The sequence below is a fragment of the Macrotis lagotis genome, chromosome 1 (assembly GCF_037893015.1).
Source record: "Macrotis lagotis isolate mMagLag1 chromosome 1, bilby.v1.9.chrom.fasta, whole genome shotgun sequence".
NCBI classification, from domain to species: domain Eukaryota; kingdom Metazoa; phylum Chordata; class Mammalia; order Peramelemorphia; family Peramelidae; genus Macrotis; species Macrotis lagotis.
Window position 1 is genome coordinate 692,907,133 of NC_133658.1, and position 22,336 is coordinate 692,929,468.

General features: G+C 34.5%; 1 protein-coding gene across 1 annotated transcript in view; it reads right to left on the minus strand.

The window, feature by feature from the left end:
- MYO3B (myosin IIIB) overlaps nucleotides 1-22,336 on the minus strand; it is a 567,258-nt gene that overhangs the window by 245,477 nt on the left and 299,445 nt on the right. The gene's annotated exons all lie outside the window — the stretch shown is intronic.

Here is a 22,336-nt window from a genome sequence, read left to right on the forward strand (position 1 = left end):
CTGTATCTATCATTTATCCTCCTTATGATCCGGGATAGGGCACTCAACTGTGCTGAACTTTTCATGCAAGACATTGTGCTAGAAAAGTAAAACGAGGACATTCAAAGAACAATTTGACAGGAGATTTATTAATTAAACTCTCTACTGTATGAGAACTTGGTGCTGGGCCCTGAGCAAAGGGGAAAACATAAAGTTTAGATTTGACATGGATATTGCTCTTATAGAGCACAATCTGGTAAGAGATAATAACATAACCCAGCATCTATCTTAAAGAGATATATACCTATCTCAAAAAGTTGTTGTGGAGATCAAAGGAATCATTGTGATAAAAATAACAAATAATATAAAGGAAAAAAAGAAGAAAATAAGGATTGGAACTACGAGATTTCCAACTAAAGTATAAACCTGTAACTATCAAAATGATCCAGTATTATATATAATGAAATAAATATACTTGCTCAGAATAAAATAGAGAAACAAGAAAATAAGACTTAGAAACAACTATGCAGAATAGCCTAGTATTTAATAATATGAGCTCCCAGGTAAGGAACTCATCATTCAACAAGGATTGCAAAAATTGAAATAAAACCTTGTGAAAATAAATTTAGATCAGCATCTTTACCATTTTCTATAATAGATACCAAATGGAAAAATGATTGAAACATAAAGTTACATATTAAATAAATAGAAGTTTAAGACTTTTAAAACTGAAAAGACTAGAGTCTTAACTAGCAGAGAAATAAAAATAATTAAGAAGGATAAAAAGGATAATTTGATAAAAATGAAAAACATAAAAATTAATAGGTTAAGAATAGAAAAAGAAAGTAGGGAACTAAAAATATTTTAATTAAATTATTGATAAAATATTTGATATATATATAAAATCTAATTCATTCTTTCAACAAGCATTTATTAACTATTATTAAGTACCTACACCTTCATTTATTGTTTCTAATCCTTCTTTGATCTTTATCCATGTTGATATTAGTGTGCCAAATACCATCTACTTGTTAAGGATCTGAAGACTAGAGAATATAGTTTGTCTTCAATGAGCTTATGCTTTATTGGTAGTTGACTTGATACATCAAATAAAACCATTCTCAGGTAGACAAATGGTTAAAGGATGTAAACAATTTTCAAAGGAAGAAATAAAAACTATCAATAGCCATCTGAAAACTTCTTCAAAACTACTAATGATACTGTTCAATATGCATTTTTTCATATAGAAATAAATTTGTTATTTTGTTTTTATGCTGAATTCAGTAATTCAAATGGAATTTCTCTATCACTTCTATTTATTAAGCAATCGATGAATGTGAATTTATATCTACATTATGCAATATGCGGTGGTAATGAAGTGTGGATTGGTTGAGGGGGAGGTGAGGCAATGAAAAGTCAATAGTTGCCTTGTTTTTCCCAGCTTTTATACTGTATGACAAGACAGGTTGGGATGTGTTAACATGTGTTCAGTCATGCAATGAAATTCTCAATATGAAGTATACTGTTCCATCAGTTTTGTGCAAGGAGCCATTTGGGAAACATAATTATTGCTTCTAATCCTTTTGTCCTTCATAGATATTGGTAGGCATTACTTAAATTCTCAGTATGCTTCATAAACATATCAATCATATGAATGATTTTTGTTGTATGTGCAGTGAGCTACACATTCTCTCTGGAGCAGGGATTTATAACCTTTTTTGGTGTTCTGGACCTCTTGGCTGGACTAGTGAAGCCTGTGGACCCTTTCTCAGAAAAAGATTTTCTTGCCTTTGTGCATAATTGAAGGAAATGTGAAATTTCAGTTAGAAGTTAGTGAAAATAAAAATGTCATTTTTTCCCCCACTCAGGTTCACAGATGCCTTAAAATTTATCAGTGAAACCCAGATTGAATATGTTCTAGAGGGAGGCACTAGTGAGAGGATTGTGTATAAGTAATACTTAGAAATAGCCTTAGAGTCATGAAGATCTTAGGCTGGGAGACCTTGAGCAATTCACTTAATCTGAGCCAAACAATTCTCTAAAACTTTACATATAGAAAAGGCCAACCTGCCTTGGTAGAGGGAGTTTTCTTCCCTTCCTATGTCACTGAAATCCCAGATCTAGTATCTAAAGAATGGAAAAATTACTGAACTAATTTTTAAATCTTAGGGATGAGATTTTAATCCTTTTGTTATCTTGGTTATAAAATAGGTGGTCAGGCTTGAGGTCCTCTTTTGTGTTGTATCACTTGTGCTAATTTAGTAATGTCTACAGGACTGGATTTTCAAATACCAGTTGTGATTCCCATAGAATAGAAAGAATCAAAAAACCATTAAAATTATTGTTACTTTTGTTTAACAAACTTATCAAGGCTTATCTCAGCTTTAAGATAGTCCTTTGTCATAAGGATAATATTATAAGCAAATTAGGGAAGCAAGGACAAGTTTACCTATCAGATCTATGAAGAAGGGAAGAATTTATGGCCAAATAAGAGAAAGATAGCCTTATGGAATATAAAATAGATAATTTTGATTCCATTAAATAAAAAGTTTTCTCACAAACAAAATCAAAATCAATGCAACCAAGATTAGAGGGAAAGCAGAAAGATAGGGGAAAATTTAACAGCAAATTTCTCTGCTAAAGATCTCTTTTCTCAAATATATATATATATATATATATATATATATATATATATATATATATATATATATATATATATATATCACTGAGTCAAATCTATAAGAGTATTAGTCATTCCCCAATTGATTAATGGTCCGAGGATAGGAACAGATAGTTTTCAGAAGAGATAAAAGTTATCTATAGTCACATGAAAAAAAAATTATCTAAATCACACCTGAGTAGAGAAATGCAAATTAAAATAGCTCTGAGGTACCACCTTGCATCTATCAGATTGGCTCCTATGACAAGAGAATAATGACATAAATTGGAGAGGATGTGTAAATACTGGGACACTAGTATAGTCTTGGTATAGTTATGAACTGATCCAATTGTTCTGAAGAGTAATTTGGAACTATATCCTTTGTTGTAGCAATAGCACTACTAAATTTGTTACACAGAGATCCATAAAAAAGGAGGAAAGGACCTATATGTGCAAAAATTTTATAGCAGTTCTTTCTGTGGTATCAGTGAATTGGAAATTTAAGGAATGTCTATCATTTGGGGTATGACTGAATAAATTGTGGTATATGAATAGAATACTACTATTCTATAAAATATTGGTAAGCAAGATGCTTTTAGAAAAACTTGGACTTACTTGAACTGATAAAAGGTGAAGTAAGCAGAACCAGGAGGATATTGTACCCATTAAAAGCAATATTGCACAATAATCAACTGTGAATGATTTGACTACTCTCAGCAATAAAAAGATCCAAGACAATTCTAAAAGACATATTGAAAAATGTTACCCATTTCTGGAGAAAGAACTGGTGGAGTCTGAACATAGAACAAAACAAAATATTTTTTACTTAAATTATTTTCTTTTGTCATTCTGTTTTCTTTCACATGATTAATATGGAAGTATGTTCTACATAAATACAACTGTTTAGTCTTAACAAATTGCTTGCTTTATATTTGAAGTACTTTATATTTGAAGAGAGAATTTGGAATTCAAAATTTTAAAAAATGGATGTTAAAAATTTTTCTTACAAACAATTGGGAAAAATAAAATGTTTCAAGATAGCTAAAAGTATTTAAAAGTAATTTATGGAAACAAAAACAAAAACCTTTTCACTAGTAAAATGGCATCTAATGTACACTTAAATAGTGTCTAATTAAAATAGGAAAATATAAAAGAAATTATGAGATTGTTTAGCCAAAGATTTTTGCAAAAAAGGTCTGTCTCACTGCCCTATATCAGATCTACAAGAACATATTTGAAAGACTGTTTTTAATAAGCAGTGAATATTACCCTGATGTTAACACTTGTTAAGATGGCCAGTATTTAAATGCCAACCAGAGCCTAGCACTCTATTCAAACATGTCTTTTTCACATAGAAACATCATGGGTAACCAGCTCAAACTTGCTAGTGTTTTATCCAAGTTGAGGCTTCTCAGCTACTTTGGTTAAGAGGTCAGAGATTCTTCTCAAATTCTATGTTATCCTTATTATGTTATGAAATTTTAGAAATGAAAAGTAATAATGAGATCCTCCATAATTTACCAGGTTTTTTAGATGGCTTTTCCCAGTTGTTTCCATAAACCCCAGCTAGTGCTGTCACCTAAGTTTATGTTTTGAAACAACTGTTCTCTCCAGAGCTTAATCACCAAATCTATCCTGTAGCTCTTGAATCCTTTTTTTCTTGCTCTTCATTATTCCCACCAGCTGTCACCTTTGGTCCTACTCACATGATGCTTAACAAAACTGAAAGGAGTCACACCTAGAGCTGTGTAGATGAGGCCATGGCAAATTTGTAACATAAATTGGGTACTCACTGCATCAAGGTAATATTTTTTCCCTCCATTGGAACTGTTCTAAACCTTTTTTTTAAAAAAAATCTCTCTCCACATACACACACACATAAATACCACTTACTCTCCCTTTCTTACAACTGAGGATTTTGTTTCAAATGTAGGTCATTCAGTGTGTGCTCCCTTTTTACCCCTTCTCTTCATCTCAAAATCCCTTGACATCATTCCTCATTTTCTCCTTCTTTACAGCAGTCTATGAAGATTTTGTCTGCTGCTTATTAAAGTTTAGTGGTTCCCTATAGCCTCTAGAATCAAATATAAACTCCTTTGTTTAGCTCTTAAAGCCCATCCCCAATTTATCTATTTTCCAGTTTCATTGTACATTTCTCCCTTTTCCATAATCTGTGGCAAAACCAAACTGACCTTTTCTCTGCTCTCCATCTTCCAGTTCAGTAATTTTATGTCTTAAACCAGCTGCCCAGTCCCTGAAATGTCTCCCTCTTCTCTTAAAGATTCTCAATTTTATTTAAAGCTCTGCTTAAGTATCATTTTTTAAAATAAATTCTTTCTTGATTCCATTCCTACTACCTAGTTTCTAATGCCTTTCCCTTAATCACCTTTTATTTATTGGGCATATATATATATATATATATATATATATGTTTATAAAACAGCCTTCTAAACTATAAAATACTAAAAAATGGGTAGTTTACCTTTGGTTTGGGGGTTGTTTTGTTTGTTTTGCCTTTGCTTTTGTCTTTTTGGCATCCTTAAGGCTACCACAATGCCTGGTACATGATACATTACAAATAGAGACTAGACCTGTGATTGTTATTGGTATAGGGGAACTCTATCAGCATCTTCTCTGCCCTATATAGTCTCTAGAACACTGAGAGGTTAAGTGATTTTGCCAAATTTCAGGCAGCTAGTATAAATCAAAGGTAGGTTTGGAATTTGGATTTTCTTGTTCTGATGTCAACTGTCTATTCACTATTCTACAGTTTTTCACATAGTGGTCACTAAATAAATGCTTTTTAATTGATTGGTTAGTTCTTATGGTGATATTAAATGAATAGATAAGAAAAAAGACATCATATTGAAGGCATCGAGGGTGACCTTTTACTTCTCTGGAAGTATATGATTTTTAGGATAACTTTTAAAAATCATTTAAAAAATATCCTGAATAATACTACTGCTAGGTCTATATCCCAAAGTCATCTAAAAAAAGAGAAAAGGAACTATTTGTACAAAAATAGTTATAGCAACTCTTTTTGTGGTGGCTAAGAATTAGAAAGCAAAGGTTTGCCCATCAATTGAAGAATGGCTAAATAAATGGTGGGATATGATTGTAATGTAATATTATTGTGCTATAAATGACAAGCAAGATGATTTTTTAAAAAACCTGGAAAGATTTACATGAACAGATGCATAATGAACATTGTACACACTAACAACTGTGTTTCCTGATAAAGAATTTTGAATGACTTAGCTCTTCTCAGCAATACAGTCATTCAAGACAATTATAGAAGACTGATGAAGCATACTATATGCCTCCAGATTAAGTATTGATAATTATTGAATACAGACTGAAGCATGCTATTTTTTTCTCTTTCTTTTTCTCCTTTATTTGAGTTTTCTTGTATAAAATGATTAATAAGGAAATGTTTTACATAATTAGACATCTATAGCCTTTATTTGATTGCTCTCAAGGAAGGAGAAGGGCAGAGGTAAAGAGGTAGAATGCGGAACTCAAAACTTTAAGTAGAAATGTTTTAACAGGGGGAAAGCTGTAGCTATAAACCACATATTATTATTACATTTAGTTATAACCAGTTACTCTACTAGAAATAATAATAGGTAGCACTTTAAGCTTTACTACCTACTTTGCAAATATCTCATTCGAGTTTCACAATAACCTCATAAGGTAGATAATATTATTGTTCTTCACCAAACAGATGACAAAACTGAGGCTGAGAGTTCTTAATCGATTTACCCAGAATCATACAATCTGAGCCACACAAGGCCTGGAGTTTGATTTGAATTCAGTCTTCCTGACTCAGACTACTATATCTTGACTTTGTGAATATACCTTTGCAGAATATGAGTTGTTCATCAGTGATCCTCTAACTCTTGTTTCATGATCAACCCATCTCTATTTTTGCAGATAAATTGGTTTGATTGCATTCTTCACATCACTCCTTCATAATTTTAGCCATTGTTGCATTACCACCTATTTATTAATACCTTTATAGATACTCCATAACTCTTTGTCATGAGCTCACACTGATAAGGTGCCCTGCATTGCCCTTTCTGTGATCTTCCATTTCAATTCTTCAAAGACTGTAGTGTTCCTATTCAATAATACTGGGAAAATATTCAGATTAAAACAAGAGCCTTTATATTGAGGAAAATGTTTGGAGTCAAGAAAAGATCGTTGTAATTTCCCAAAGACATTAATTCAATTACTTGCTTCCTGTTCAATACTGAACTCAACTCATTCATTGTCTAGTTGCAGCATCTGCTCAATATATATGTATCAATCTGCAATCTCTATTCAAGTAAACTTCATTCAAGTAAAAAGGCGTTCTCACATTTTTTTAGTTTTGGATTCTCCAAAAGAGACATTGAAGAAATTGGATGGGATGCTTTAAGGACCTTTCTGGTTCTAAATCCTATTATTTTTTTCAACCTGATTAACTCTACTTTTTTTTCTGGCTATTTGGTCACCCTCAATCCCAAAGATTGTTTAGTTATTTCCCCATTAGCAAAACCAGAAAATAACTAAATAATTGGAAAACCCACAACTCACCTGTGTGTACCCTTGGAACTATAGGTGACTTCATGAGCACTCTCTGAACTAGACTCATGAAACATGAACTTTAATAAAGCATAATCAGTTTTCATTCTCTCCCAATACTCACGTTCAGTTAAGCTCCATTTAATTTAGTTTACTGATGTCCCACATCTGCAACCCTGCAAAGTTCACAATTGTTACATTTTTGCACAGCTGTGGTTTAAAGCCTTCCTTTGCACACAACACACTGGCAGCAAAACAAAAACGATTAACTTTTATATGCTTTTAACATATGGACCAGACAGTTAGAAGCAGGAAAAGCTCCTGAGTTCTAAAGAGAAAATACAGTTTCTATTAACTTGACCCAAATTCTTAGAATAATGTTGTTATGATCCATCTCTAAGTAGAGAGATTACAACTATAATGATTTGGTTTCTAATTCATTTGATTTAAAATGCCTACAGTTATCTTTTAGTAGGGAAAAAGTGACCTTAAAGTCCTATTATAAATAGATTTTATAATGGGATGAATTAATAAACTGTAAATGGTTTTGGAGTCTTTTTCTGCAGTATGAGCTGTGGAATTAAAAGGAAAGAACCTTTAATCTTAAATGGAAACATATTTCATTTCAATGAATGAGGAGAACATTGGCCAAGAGAACTGGAGTGATTTTTCCTCTTTCTGATCATTTGCTAAATCAGAGTTGCTGCTTCAACTATGTTTGACAATGGCATTAAAGGAACAAAATAGCTCTAAATTAAGGTGATATTTCAAAATAAAGATTGTGGCATACATATACATATACATACATCTGGCTTACGCAGATAATCATAGAAGAATAGTGGTCATGATTCCCAGAAAATATGAACTCTCTTAACATCAGAGGCAATATTGAAAATCTCTACTTATTGAGGTTTTGGATTTTTTGTGGTTTCAGTATGTGTTATTAAATGACAAGATGTGTTAAAGGATATATCCAAAGTCCTAGGTAGCAGTGACTAAGAAATAAATTAAATCTTTTGAGAAAAAACAATCAAAGATAGATGTGAAGAAATGTACCAGTCTGAAGGTTTGAGGGTAGAAATAAAAATGAAAGCTATGTTTTTGTTTGGTGCATTTGAAGAGTACTTAAAGGTCCCATTGATAAATAAATTGATAAATGTATGCCAAACAAATCTTTTTAATACTTGTATTATTTTTCAGAAACTTTTTCTGCTACTTCTGATATAACAATGTGATTTTTATTCTTTGCTATTAATATATTCTAGTATGTTGATAGTTTTCTTAAAATTGAATCAGCCTGGTATAAATCCAGGTAGATCATAGTGTACATTTTTGTGATATATTGTGATAGTGTCCTTGCTAATATTCTATTTAAAATTTCTGCATCAATATTCCTTTTAGAGATATTTGTCTATAGTTTGCTTACTTTGTTTTAATTCTCCCTATTTTAGGGATTAGGAACCTGTTTGTATGATAGAAAGATTTTGGTAGAATTCTTTCCCCTTTTTTTAATAGCCTATATAACATTGGAGTTATTTGTTCTTTAAATTTTTGATAGAATTCATCTGTAAATTCATTTGATCTTCCCCTATGACCTCAGAGATTTTTTTCAATTTTTCCATTTCTTTTACTGAGATTCAGTTATCTAAGTATATTACTTCTTGTTCTGTTAATCTGAACATTAATTTTTTTTGTAAATATTCATTTATTTAACTTGGATTGTTAGTTTTGTGGATACATAGTCAAAATGGTTTTGAATATTTTTCTTTATTTCTTCTTCTTTTGCTGTGAATTTACCTTTTTTCAGCTTTTATCCTGGTAATTTGGTTTTCCTCCTTCTTTTCCATCCAAATCCTTAAATTTTCTTGCTTCCATTTTTAGTTATATTATTCTAGGCCTGTGAAATCTAGGTACTTTGATAGTTTCAAAAGTGACCCAGTTGATAGAGTACTAGGCCTGGAATCAGGAAGACGTGAATTTATATCTAACCCTAGATATTTGTATGTTATTTGAGAACAGTGATAATCATAGTTATATGATTCTGGGTAAGTCTCATTTTCCTCAAATATAAAATGAGGTTAATATTAGTACTTACCTCTCAGAATTATCAGAATAAATGAAATATTTAAACAAATCACTTAGCATGTTGTCTGGGACAAAAAAATGCTTAATAAATATTTCTCCTTTCCTATTGTGGTTTTACTCTCTATTTTTGTCTGCCTCATCAACTTTTTCTTTAAGTATTTAGATGCTATTTCATTTGGTGCGTGTATGTTTAGTACTGATATTAATCCATTGTCTATGGTATCTTTCATCATAATGTAGTTTCCAAGCTTATCTGCTTTTTCCAATCAAATCTACTTTTTCCTTTTACCTCTTGTGAAACCATAACTGCTGTACCTACCTTTTTTTTTACTTCAGCTGAAGATAATGGATTTTGCTCTAGTTCTTTATTTTTAACTCTGTAGATACACATATTTCATGTGTATTTCTTGTAATCAATTTTGCTTCTTGTGATAAATTGTATTCTGCTTTCTTATTTTTTCTGCTATCCTTTTCTGTTTTATAGATGAGGTCATCCTATTCACATTCAGTTATGAATGATAGTTGTATATTTCTCTCCATCCTATTGTCTTATACTTTTCCCTTTATGACAGCTCCCCTTACAAAGAAGAGCGTGGTTAGCAAGGAATATATTCAGTACCAATGTTCTATATTTTATACTATCTGTTTTAGTTTCCTTCTTCCTTTTTTCTTTCTTTCCTTCCTCCTTAGTAATTATTATTATTATTATTACTATTATTATTATTACTATCCATAATCAGAGGACAGCAGGATTTTAGAGCCCTTAGAGATCATCAGGGTCAAACTCATTCCACAAAGCAGTTAAGTGAATTACCTGGCATGATATGGGAATTAGCAAATTCTAGATTTGAACTCAAGTCCTCTAGAATTCAAATTCTTTCCACTAACACAGACAGTTGCTCTGTAAATGTTCTATAAAGTTGGTTCAGAAACCAAGTTGTTTCTCACTCCCTTTATTTTTTCACTTTGGATGGAGTAGACAGATTTTGACATGAGACCCAGCCAGTTTTGCATTATAGCAGCCAAAAAGCTACCAAAAAAAAAAAAACTGAAGAAGGGAAGTGAAGGCTGGCTAAATGTCTCTAGTCTAGTGAGTGGTGTGTGTGACTTGGTTGTACATTTAGCCAGAGTTTATTTTAATAATTCACATACTATATGTTTGTTTACAGGTATTCCCAATTATTGTTAATATAATATTTAGGTGAAATGGTGATCACTGTTCTCTTCTTGTTATATAGATAGCTGGAAAATGAATATAAAGGTTTTTTTATGGGTCTGGGTTTCCTTGAGGTTTTTTCCTGAATTTTTCTACTTCTTCATATGATTTCGTTAAACAACAAAATCTGGGGAACTTTATGCCAGCAATGAGTTACATTATATGTAAGGTACTCTCAATATTACAGGGAGGTCAAAGTTCATAAGGCATAGATTTTTCATAAATCAAATATTTGATCCTTAAGTAAGAATTGATTGAGTTCTCCTGTTCACTCAAACACCTTTGTCACCTGGAGCCACAGGTTATCAGAAGTACAAAGGGCTTGTTTAACCCTGAGGCTATCACCCTCCTCCAGAGTCCTGTCCACAATTTATTAATCTCTGTATTAAAAGTTTTGTAAATATTCATTGCTTCCATTTAGATTTTGGAGTGCGGTCAAAGTAATCCTATGGGGAAAAAAAGTCCATAAAAAGTTTATTCACTAAAAGAAAGTACAGATTAATGAATAAAAAAAGACAACAAAATAAAAATCACCAAAATAAAATCAAATAGGAGATTAACAAAATTGAAAGCAAAAAAAAAAAACCACTTAATAAATAAACCTAAGATCTGGGCAAGGAAGAGTTTACAGTAATAATCTATATAAGTCATGATCCATTTAATATAGGCAACTAGGTGGCAAAGTGGAGGGAGTACAGGGATTAGAGTCAGAAAGACCAGAGTTCAAATCCTACCACATACTTATTATTTGTGTGACCTTGGGCACAGAGTTATAAAAAAGAAATAATAATAATACCTATTTCCCAAGGTTGTTGTGAGGAATAAAAGAGACAACATTTGCAAATTTTAGAGTTATCTATTGTTATTAATATAGGTAAATTTTATATTTACATGGACCAAAGGAACTTCTCATTGAAATCTCCCTTTTTAATTTGGGATTCCACCCAGGAGATTTGGTCTAGGAAGTCCTATACAGTTTAGAGACTCTTTCATTTGTTTCTCCTCTACCATTGACTTCAACTGATACCTTATATTCTTTTTTTTTTTTTTTTTTTTGGTTTTTGCAAAGCAGTGGGATTAAGTGACTTGCCCAAGGGTCACACAGCTAGGAAATTATTAAGTATCTGAGGTAAGGATTTGAACTCAGGTCCTCCTGACTTCAGGGATGGTGCTCTATCCCCTGCACCACCTAGGTGCCCTCTTTCTTGATGTCTCAGATTGGTCCAAGAACTTTTTGCAGTTTGTACTGCTGCCTTAATCCACTGGCATCCTTGTAGTCACTTGGCTCCTTGGAATGACTATGGGGCTGTACAGACTTCCTTCCAGGAAACTGAGTCTAGGCTTCAATCTGCCTGAACATTTAGCTTTTTTTTTTCTTTTAAGTTTTATCTCTAGATTCATTTAAAAAAAACAAGCCCAGGGGTGGAGCTAAGACTGCAAAGTAAATGCTGAAATTCCCACAAGGTCTTCCCCAGACCACTCCAAATGCCTTTAAATAATGACTAACCAAATTCTAGAAAGGCAGAACTCACAAGAAGGCAGAGTAAAACAACTTCCTAGCCCAAGACAACTTGGAAGATCCCGTGGAAAATCTGTTACGCAGGAATTAGAAAGGGTTTGCAGCACAGGCCTGGTCAGAGCAGGAGCAAATAGGCTCCAACCTTTCAGAAACAGCCTATAGGGCATCTGGGTCCCTGGGGGCACCTGGGTCCAGGGCAGTGGTAGTGGTGTCCAGACCTCTCAGTCCAGGTTTGCCAAGGACAAGTTGGAAGGTCGGTGGGAAAATTCTGCCACACCAGTGTGAGGGGGAGCCCAGTCCAGTGCATATCTCAGTGCAGACCAGCCCCAGAGACCCAGGGGCAGGCATGGGGTATCCACCACCAGCTGCTTCCAGAGGGCTCAACCCACAGATGGTAAGTGGGTTGGGGGAGATTGCAAAGGCTCTTTGCTGTCCCTGAGGCAGGACTCTGTTGCTTTTCCCTAACACAAATCAAGGTCAAAGTATGGGGCTCCAGCTTCAGGAAACAGGGCTTTACTGCTCTAGTGGAACATCATGGTTCCAAAACAGAAAGGAGTGCTTGTGGTCATCATAAACCAGAGCAAAGGCTCGGAGAGTAATCACAGTCTCTCATAATATCTTGGAGGAATTGAGATCCCTGTGGGGTAAACAGCTGCAAAAAACGCTCAAAAGCTTGAGACAGTGCATCTTCCACCCTGGGAGTAGAGCCCCAACTTAACAAAAAGCTAAAATCAAGTCATAAGTTGGGGAACTGAGCAAACACCAAAAGTAAAAAATCTGATCATAGACAATTACTTTGGTCCTATGGAGGATCAAAACATATATTCAGAAGAGAAAAAGGTCAAAGTTTCTTCAAAACCTCAAAGAAAAAATGTGAATTGGTCTCAGGATATGGGAGAGCTCAAAAACGATTTTGAAAATCAAGTTATGAAGGTAGAGAAAAAATTGGGAAGAGAAATGAGACTCATGGGAAAGTCATGAAAACCAAGTCAGCAGTTTGATGAAGGAATTTCAAAAAAATACTGAAGGAAATATCATCTTAAAACCAGTTTGGGTCAAATAGAAAAAGCAGTCCAAAAGGTCAATGAGAGGAAGATGCTTTAAAAAGCAGAATTTGGACAGATGGAAAAGGAGATACAAAAGCTCTCTGAAGAAAATAATTCATTCAAATGTTGAATGGAGTTAAGGGAAGCTGATGAGAAATCAAGTAACAAATACAACAAAAACAAAAGAATGAAAAACTAGAAGAAAATGTGAAACATCTCATTGGAAAAAACAACTGACCTGGAAAAACAGATCCAAGAGAGATAATTAAAAAATTATTGTACTACCTGAAAGTCATGACTACCCCCCCCCCCCCCCAAAAAAAACCCTGGACTTCATTTTTCAAGAAATATTCCAGGAAAATTTCCCTGATATCTTAGAAACAGAGGGTAAAATAGAAATTGAAAAAATTCACCCATCACCTCCTAAAGAGATGCCATGATGAAAACTTCCAGGAATATTATAGCCAAATTTCAGAACTCCCAAGTCAAGAAGAAAATTTTACAAGCCATTAGAAAGAAACAATTCAAATATTGGGAAGCTACAGTCAGGATAACACAAGATTTAGCAGCTTCTACATTAAGGGCTCTTAGAGCTTGGAATATGATATTCTGGAAAGCAAAAGAGCTTTTACTAAACATACTCTTTTAGGAGAAATGATGGGTATTCAATGAAACAGAGGACTTTCAAACTTTCTTAATGAAATGACCAGAGTTGAACAGAAAGTTTGATCTTCATGTACAAGACTCAAGTGAAGCTTAAAGAGAGTAGACAGGCAGGGCAAATTATGAGGGACTTAATGATATTGAAATGCTTGTATTCCTGCATGGGAAGATGATACTGATAACTAATATGAACCTTCTCATATATTAGGGCAGCTAAAAGGAGCATATATAGACAAGGGACAGGAAAGAGTTGAATTTGAAGGTCTAATATATTTAAAAAAAGATGGAGTTAATGGGCAAGAAAGGAATGTACTAGGAGAAAGGAATAGGAGTGGAGGGATAGGATAAGTTATTTCACATAAAAGGGAAAGAAAAGTTTTTGCAAACTAGTGGAAAAGGGGGGAGGGGAGGGGAGTGAATGAGTCCTCTCATTGGAAGTGACTCAGAGAGGAAATAATATATATACTCAGTTGTGTATAGAAATCTGTCTTATCCTAGAGGAAAATAGGAGAAGAAAGCAATGGGAGAAAGGGGATGGGGAGAGATGGGGGTATAGGGGACAGAAAAGAGGGAAGATTGTGGGAGAAGGCAGTCAGATGAAACACATTTTTGAGGAGGGACAGGGTGAAAGGAGAGAGAGAGAGAGAGAGAGAGAGAGAGAGAATAGAATAAATGGGGGTTAGGGGATTAGGATGGAGGGAAATACAGTTAGCAATAGTAACTGTAGGAAAAAAGTATTGAAGCAACATTTCTGATGAACTTATGATAAAGAATGTGATCCATCCCAAATAAAGAGCTGATGGTGACTGGATATGATCCCATTTTCCCCCTCACTTTATTTTTCTTGAGGCTTCTCTTTCTTTGTGGGGGGGGGTATGAATTATGTTTATTTTTAATGATTATTGAAGTAATGTAAAAAAAAACAAGCTCAAAGATGTAGGTCAGATATATAATACATTCAGTTAACACTAATATGGTATCAATGGAGCAGCAAGTATCAAGATAAAGCCAGGAATTTCAACTCTATTGGAGAGGGCATCTAGGTGGTGCAGTAGGTATAGCAGGGTCTGGAGTCAGGAAGACTCATCTTCATGAGTTTAAATCTAGACTTAGACACTTACTAGCTGTGTGACCCCAGACAAATCACTTTGCTGCAATTTCTCATCTGTAAAATAAGCTAGAGAAAGAAATGGCAAATCATTCTAGTAATTGGCAAGAAAACCCCCAAATAAGGTTAGGAAAAGTCAGACAGGAGTGAAAATCAACAACAACAACAACAAGGGAGTTAGCCTTTCAAAGCTTGTTAAAGAGATATCATCAGTGGCAGAACAAAGTCCTCAGTAGTGAACAATAAGAACCCATGATAATATATGGATACTTGAAAAAAGCTCTTCTAACCCTGAAGAGCCTTCTCCAGGCTGAACATCCTTGCTTTCTTTAACCAATCCTCACCTCATAGGGCTCTAGTTTTCTCACCATTTTGGTTACCTTCCTCTAGACAGACACCAGCTTTTCACTGGCATTTCTAAAAGGTCATACCCAGAATTGAACCTGGTGATCCAGGGCACAACATAGCAGCATGATTATTTACTTCCCTCTAGGCAATTTGCTTCTTGTATCTTGAGTTGATGTTATTTCTTTTAGATGTTGATCATTGTTGACTCATTGTAGTCTCCTAAAATCTCCAGATCTTTATCACATGAACAATTTAGTCACCCTGTGTCCTGCTGATGAAGTTAATTTTTTTGAACCCAAGCTGGGTCTTTTCATTTCTCTTCATTACTTTTCATCTAATCAGATGGTTGAATGAATATTCTACTTAAGTAGCTGAGATCTTTTTGGATCTTCATTCTGTGGTTCAAAATGATGTGGCTCAAACTAGTATATCATATAACCTCAAAGAAATTAGTTTCATTTTGAATTGTGCCTGGAACCCAGCCATAAAGGGCCTTGTTTTTCTTGAGGAATAGGTATTAAGAGAAATGGTTAATCTGGGAGTAAAACAGGTTAAAGGTGAAAAACCAGAGGTATTATGCTGAACAAAGGTAAATTCTATAACTAACAGTATAATAATTTGTACTCTGAAATTTCCTAAGAGCATAGACTCAACATTAGAAGGGAACCTAAAGATCATTTAGTCCTAAATACCTCATTTTATGGATGATAAAAATGAGGCCCAGGAAGTAAAGAGAGTTGCTTAGATCTGTCATGCTTCATTCTCCACCTGGTTTTGTTTTCTAACTTTAAGGACTCTGCCCTTATATCCTAAAACTTTCATCAGCACTTGGAACTTCTCTGTATGCAATATCTATCTGCTAGGTCAACCTCTTTCTTCTGTTGGTGAGTTTCTTTCAAGGGCTTCCATTTGGGGGATGGGCTAGACAGATCTTGCTTTATTTACCTTCAGAGAGTAATTCTGTCTCAAAGAATTTTGCCATAATGTCCACTTATCTACCTCCTCCTGAGAGGGATCATTTCCTTTATCCCAATTTCATACTCTAATCAGTCTTAGTTAGGTGTGATTCTATAGAGGTAATGATTGTTAGCAATTATTAGTGATACACTTATCTAGCAATATATATTTAGTCAGTTTAGTTAACTAATATCAGTATAGGAAATGCCTATATTAATATGTATTTATATATTATGTAAATATATACACATACAGAATTGCAATATTATATTTAGAGATGGTTAGATAAGATATTCTTTTGTATAATAGGCCCCAAACTTTAAACTATAAATCATAAATTCTCTAACATGTTAAGCTCTAAGTTCAAAATAAATGCTGATTGGAGGACCTTCATCCTTTTGAATGAGTATGTGACCAAACCAAGCTTAGGTGGGATGTCTTGATGTGACATGAAAAATCCCCCAACTTATTCTTGTATCCCCATATCACCTTCTTGCCCAGCATAAAGAAGAACCCATCTTATGACCACTTAATCAGTGGACATCACAGCTGCCTTCCACATCCTATGACTGTCCATGCTAATGCATCATTTCTGGCCCTTCTAGAAGGTCAAGAGCAAGTTCTATTAACCAATAAGATTTTGTATTTTACTCTGTTTCTTCTAGAGCATCTGGACATCAAGTTAAAAGTAAGGACCTTGGAGCCAGTCCCATTCACTGAAGGAGTAAAGCTCCTTTAATAAATGGTTATTGGTTCAGAGCTTTGCCTCAATAGTTTTTCTTACAAATTGAACAGTTCTAGGCCCCCCCACACACACAGGTATATATGTTGAGGGCTTAGGTTATCTCCCTTCTTGCTTCTTTTTATTTTGTATCACATAGCACTTAACAATTATTTGAAAATAATAGTAATCCATCTACTCACTATATAATGAATTGCATCATGGAATGAATGTTAAGTTTGGAGTTGGCAAATCTGAGTTTGAATCCTGGCTCAAACACATACTAGATATATAACTATGGAGAGGTTATTTAACTTTTCTAAGCCTCAGCTGCTTCTCTTCTTCTTCTTCTTCTTCTTCTTCTTCTTCTTCTATAAAAGGAAGGGTGTCTTCTCAGATCTAAATCCTGCAATCTGAGGTTATGTTCCAATGATGCATTTTGTCATTAAAAACTTCATTCCTGGGGCGGCTAGGTGGCATAGTGGATAAAGCACCAACCTTGGAGTCAGGAGTACCTGGGTTCAAATCCGGTCTCAGACACTTAATAATTACCTAGCTGTGTGGCCTTGGGCAAGCCACTTAACCCCATTTGCCTTGCAAAAACCAAAAAAAAAAAAACTTCATTCCTAGAGGTAAGGATAATCTGGGGTCAATGAGGTAAGGACCCCTAACCCATATGTTATAGCCTTAGCCTTCCCAAGAGAGAAGTTTTGCCACTAATTCAGGATTGAGTAGACTAAACCTAAATCTTCTCCAAGGGCAGGCTGAATTGATTTCAAAGCACTTTCTTCCCAGGAGACCTTTTAATTAAGGCATCACTAAATTTAATCATCATGTATTTTATACTACTTTTATATTTCACTTTATCCTCACAACAACCTTGCCAAAGAAGATAGAGTAGATATTATGCTACATCCTGATGTTTTCTTTTTTATATAAATAGGTCATTTATTCATGAAATTCAAATTTATCAGGTCTCTATTATATACAAAGCACTGTTTTGGGCAGTAGAGATATAATATGAAAAAACTATCCATAATCTCAAGGAATTTACAATCTAGGAAAGAGACAGCACATCTATACAAAAAACTAAACATAAGTACAGTTATACAAATAACTAATTAGACGTGATCAAACATAGAAGCACAAGAGATTTGGGGAAGAAAAATTACTTCTAGTTGGGGAGTAATCTAGAAAGATTTCAGCAAGATACTTGAACTGGTCCTTGAAAAAGGGAAAGAATTTTAACAGATGAATTTCCTTTATGTGCCCATTTCTCTAAATTCTAATAGACAAATCTTGGTTCCTGTGAATTGATGATGAAATGCATTTCCCTCCTCATTAGAAGTGCTGATTACATTTTTTTCATTAGACTGTATTATAGAAATGCTTATTTTACTCCATAAATTAAAAATAAAATAAATTCAAATCTTGCCCCCAAAATTCAACATATTCTTTAAGTCTCAATATTTATGCAAGTTTATTCTGCTCAGTTATTTTTCTATATTAAATAGAATGACAATTATATTTACAATAGAAAGTTCAAGGTAAAGGGGAAAAGTGATTGGGAAGTAACAGTAGTGAAGAAAGCATTAGTAAAACATTAAACTAATTCCTATAGACATTTCCTTAAGCCTGATTCTATCCATATCTCACCAGGACAACTAATTTCTTCTTCATTAGACTGACAATTAATTAATAAATATTAAGCCAGATAGGAGCTCTATCTATACCATATTTTTTCTTGGAATCCCTATGTCAGTCATACAGTAGGTGTTTAAAAATGCTTACTGATTGAGTGTCTATAACAGAGCTATAACTGTTACAGATCCCTCTAACCAGCCTTTAACATCATTACTAAACTGTTCTCCTTTACTCTTTTCTTAGCTGTCATGTAACACTGTATGTCAAAACCCAGATGCTTATTTTCTGCTTCCATGTGTTCCCACTGACATCCTTATTCTGTCTTACTCAGCAGTCCATTGCCAGTGTCCCTTTTAAAATCATTTTCTCCCAAATATAATGATCCCCTTTCCCCTCCAGTCCTTTCTAAAACTAGACCTAAAATGCTCTCTAGGCTCTTGCTTACCAAATTCCCTCTTATTCAAGAAAAGTACTGAAATGCCATCTTTTTCAGGAAGTTTTTTTCTGACTAAATGAAAGTGAGATTGTGAATGCTCCAGAGCTTCTCTATTTCCAAAAGAGAAACTTCTATTACTTCTCTTCCATTTTTTATCTCACCCTAGGTGTTTACCCTCTGTGTACATATAGAAATATTGACCCAAATCATGAAGACTGATAGGTCTGTGACTTAATGGAAAAGGTTTAGGGTAGGAGTTCTTAACTTTATGAACTATGAAACCCTGGGTAAGTTGCTTAACTTTTTGTTTGCCTCAGTTTCCTCCACTATAAAATGGCAGACATCTATCTTGAAGGGGTAGTTTTGAGGATCAAGAGGGATATCAATCTTTAAAAAACACTTAGCATTGCCTAGCCTATTTCCCGTCCCCTTCTCATAATATTTTCAATGCATAAACTAAAATACAAAGGAAATCAAAAGTTAGTAAAATTGTTTTTTTTTTCCCATCTGAGTTCATGCACAGCTCCTGAAATATATCCACAGCTAGGTTAGGAACTCTCAGTTTAGGGAGCTGCAGATATTTAAAGGAGCTAATGAACTTGTTACGGACACAAGTTAACTACTGAGTATCAGTGTGGGAACTGTTTGCACTTATATTTGGTTCATCTTTATTCACTGTTCTACAGTGTCGCTTATTTGTCATTTGTATCTGCTTATATACATTTCATTGATCTTGTATTATAAATGAATCCAGGACAGGACCAATGCTCTATTCTTTCAACTAGTAAAACACTTCACTACAGAACCTGATTCAGAAAGATGCCTAATAAATGATTTTCAGTTGAGAGACATACCATCCCAAATTGGTGCTTCCCCTCCCCCTAAATGGCTTCAATAAAAGAAAAAATTCATTTATGGCAACTAATTGTCAGGAGAAATTGGCAGTATTTGCAGCTGATTTTTCTTTCCCTACTAAACTTCAAAGGAGCAACAAGTGAGCTACACAGAGGGATGAAATGGGAACAAGGAGTGGCCCAAGGCCACCTTGGTTCAAACCTAGATTCAACCATAGTTTTTGTTCTAAGTGTTGACTTAAGCCAAATCTCCTTGGGTTATTTTTTGCTCTGATCTCCCACAAGTTTTTGGCTCCTTCCAGAATCAAAACCCAGATTTCAAAAGATCTGAAGAATTAGACTTTGTAGAAGTGTTCTGAAACTTTCCCTCCTGCTCAGAAAATAATTTTCTTTAGCTCTTGGTTAGTAGGCAGAACACTCTTCTACAAGTGGAATTATGCCATAAAGTCTTCTTAAAATATCAACCCAATGTTTTCTATAGTATACCATTTATGTGCTAATAGTCCTAGTTAAAGATTCCTAAGAGTCTAGAGTCACTACACAAATAATCTTCAGAAAATTGAATTTCCCTAGGAAAAAAACCACGTTTTTTCTGTATCTGAAATTGCTTTTCAGAAGGCAAAAGGGTGGTACAAGCATGTGAGAGAGGAAACAATAAAAAAAGACAAAAAGGAAAAGGAAGGGGGAATGGGAGAAACTGACTCCAGCTGCCACCACTTACCTGATCATCACTGGGAATCTTAAAAATCAGAAAGTGTTGGGGAGAAGTGTGCATTTCTACCACTTTCTATATCAGAAAGAGGAAACCAATCAGACTGCTACTGCTGCTGCTGCTGCTGCTGCTGCTGTGAGAATTCAGAAAGAATCATTCATGTCTCTTTATGACCCCATGTCTCATGAAATCATTTCCCATTCTTTTAACCTTTTCAGTACTTTAGGATATATAAAGAGAATAAGGTAGGAAAGGAGAAAAGACAGGAATCTCTCTCCACCTAAATTCGTGGGATGGGTTTCCAACAAGAAAGTTAAAGCTTCAGTAAAACTGCTGTGACATAAAAAAGTGTTATCTCTTTCTTTTTATTTTTTTGAGATCTACTAATAAAGGAAATCATTGGCGATACTATACTTAAAAAGAGAGCATATAACCATAGCTCTAGAGGTGGGAGGAAACCTCAGAGGTCATTTAGTCCAATCAATTCCCTCACTTTATGGTTGGGGGAACTAAGGCCTGGAAAGATTAATTGACTTGTTCAAGGTCATACAAATAATAAGCAACAGAGAAGGAACTTTTGAACTCAATTCTTCTGACTTTAGAGCCAGGGTTCCTTCCACTGTTCCCTTCAAAAGAAATCTGTGTCTTTGCTATCTATGTCAGATAGAAAGGGAATGGATTTAGTAGAGTACCAATCTCTCTCTCTCTCTCTCTCTCTCTCTCTCTCTCTCTCTCTCTCTCTCTCTCTCTCTCTCTCTCTCCATGTACATACATAAGTGTGTGTCTCTCACTTGTCTATCTTTTTAACGACTCTACCTCTGTCTCTCTAGGACATACTCTCCAGAGAAGTAATTGCTTGACTATATCTTTGTAAAGGGTTTTTATTTTCTTGCTTTCTCAATGCAGGGGGGAGGAGTAGAAGAGGGCAGGGGAAGGGAAATGGAAATACTGTTGCCCTAAAAATAAAACAAAATTGAATTAAAAAACTTTAAAAAGAGAAATTCATATCTGACACTGAGAATCAGGACAATATTATCAGACCAAGAGATCCACAGTGAAAAGAAACCATTCTTTTCTGAGCAGCATCAAATTTTTCTCCAAAGGTAACCAATTATGGTATTTATCCAACTGCAAAGATTAGATTTTAGCAATTTCTAGAGGAAACCATTGATGGATTTCAAAACTGGACCTTTTTGCTTTTCCCCTTAGCTCCACCCACATAGGAAAAGTTTGTAAAATAACTGGTAACAGTTATAGTCACTGAGATAGTACCAAACTATTTCAAGAAAAAGACAAAGGGTTTGTTTAGGTCAAGTCAAGCCTAGTCAGCAAGCCTTTATTAGGTGCTTACTATGTGTCAGACACTTTGCTAAGCCTTGGAGATACAAACTTAAGCAAAAAGAGGAATAGTATCTTTTTTCAGGGAGCATAATTCTAACAGGGGGACAATAACACAACATAAAAGGGAGCTAAAAAGGATAAGGGAGAAAGGGGTCTAGATGTTGGCAAAGTCTGGAGAGTGAAGCATGTTTTTTCTGGTTCCATTTCTCAGAATGGAGGGTCCAGGAAGAACTCACCAATGGGAGAAGGGGGTTGCCTGGGCAGAAGAAGAGGGCAGTATAAGCTTGGTGGCAAAAAAGTAAAGAGTGAAAGAAAATAAGATGAGAAAGAGCAGCAGTGCCCTAATGGCTTTCTATTACACCAAAGATATGAAACAGGCTTCTTCCTAAACTCCAGGAAACTCAGAACTTTGTTTCCAGGAGGCAAATGAGCCACTTCACCCTTATACCAAATATATATGACCTATAAATTGCACACTGTTT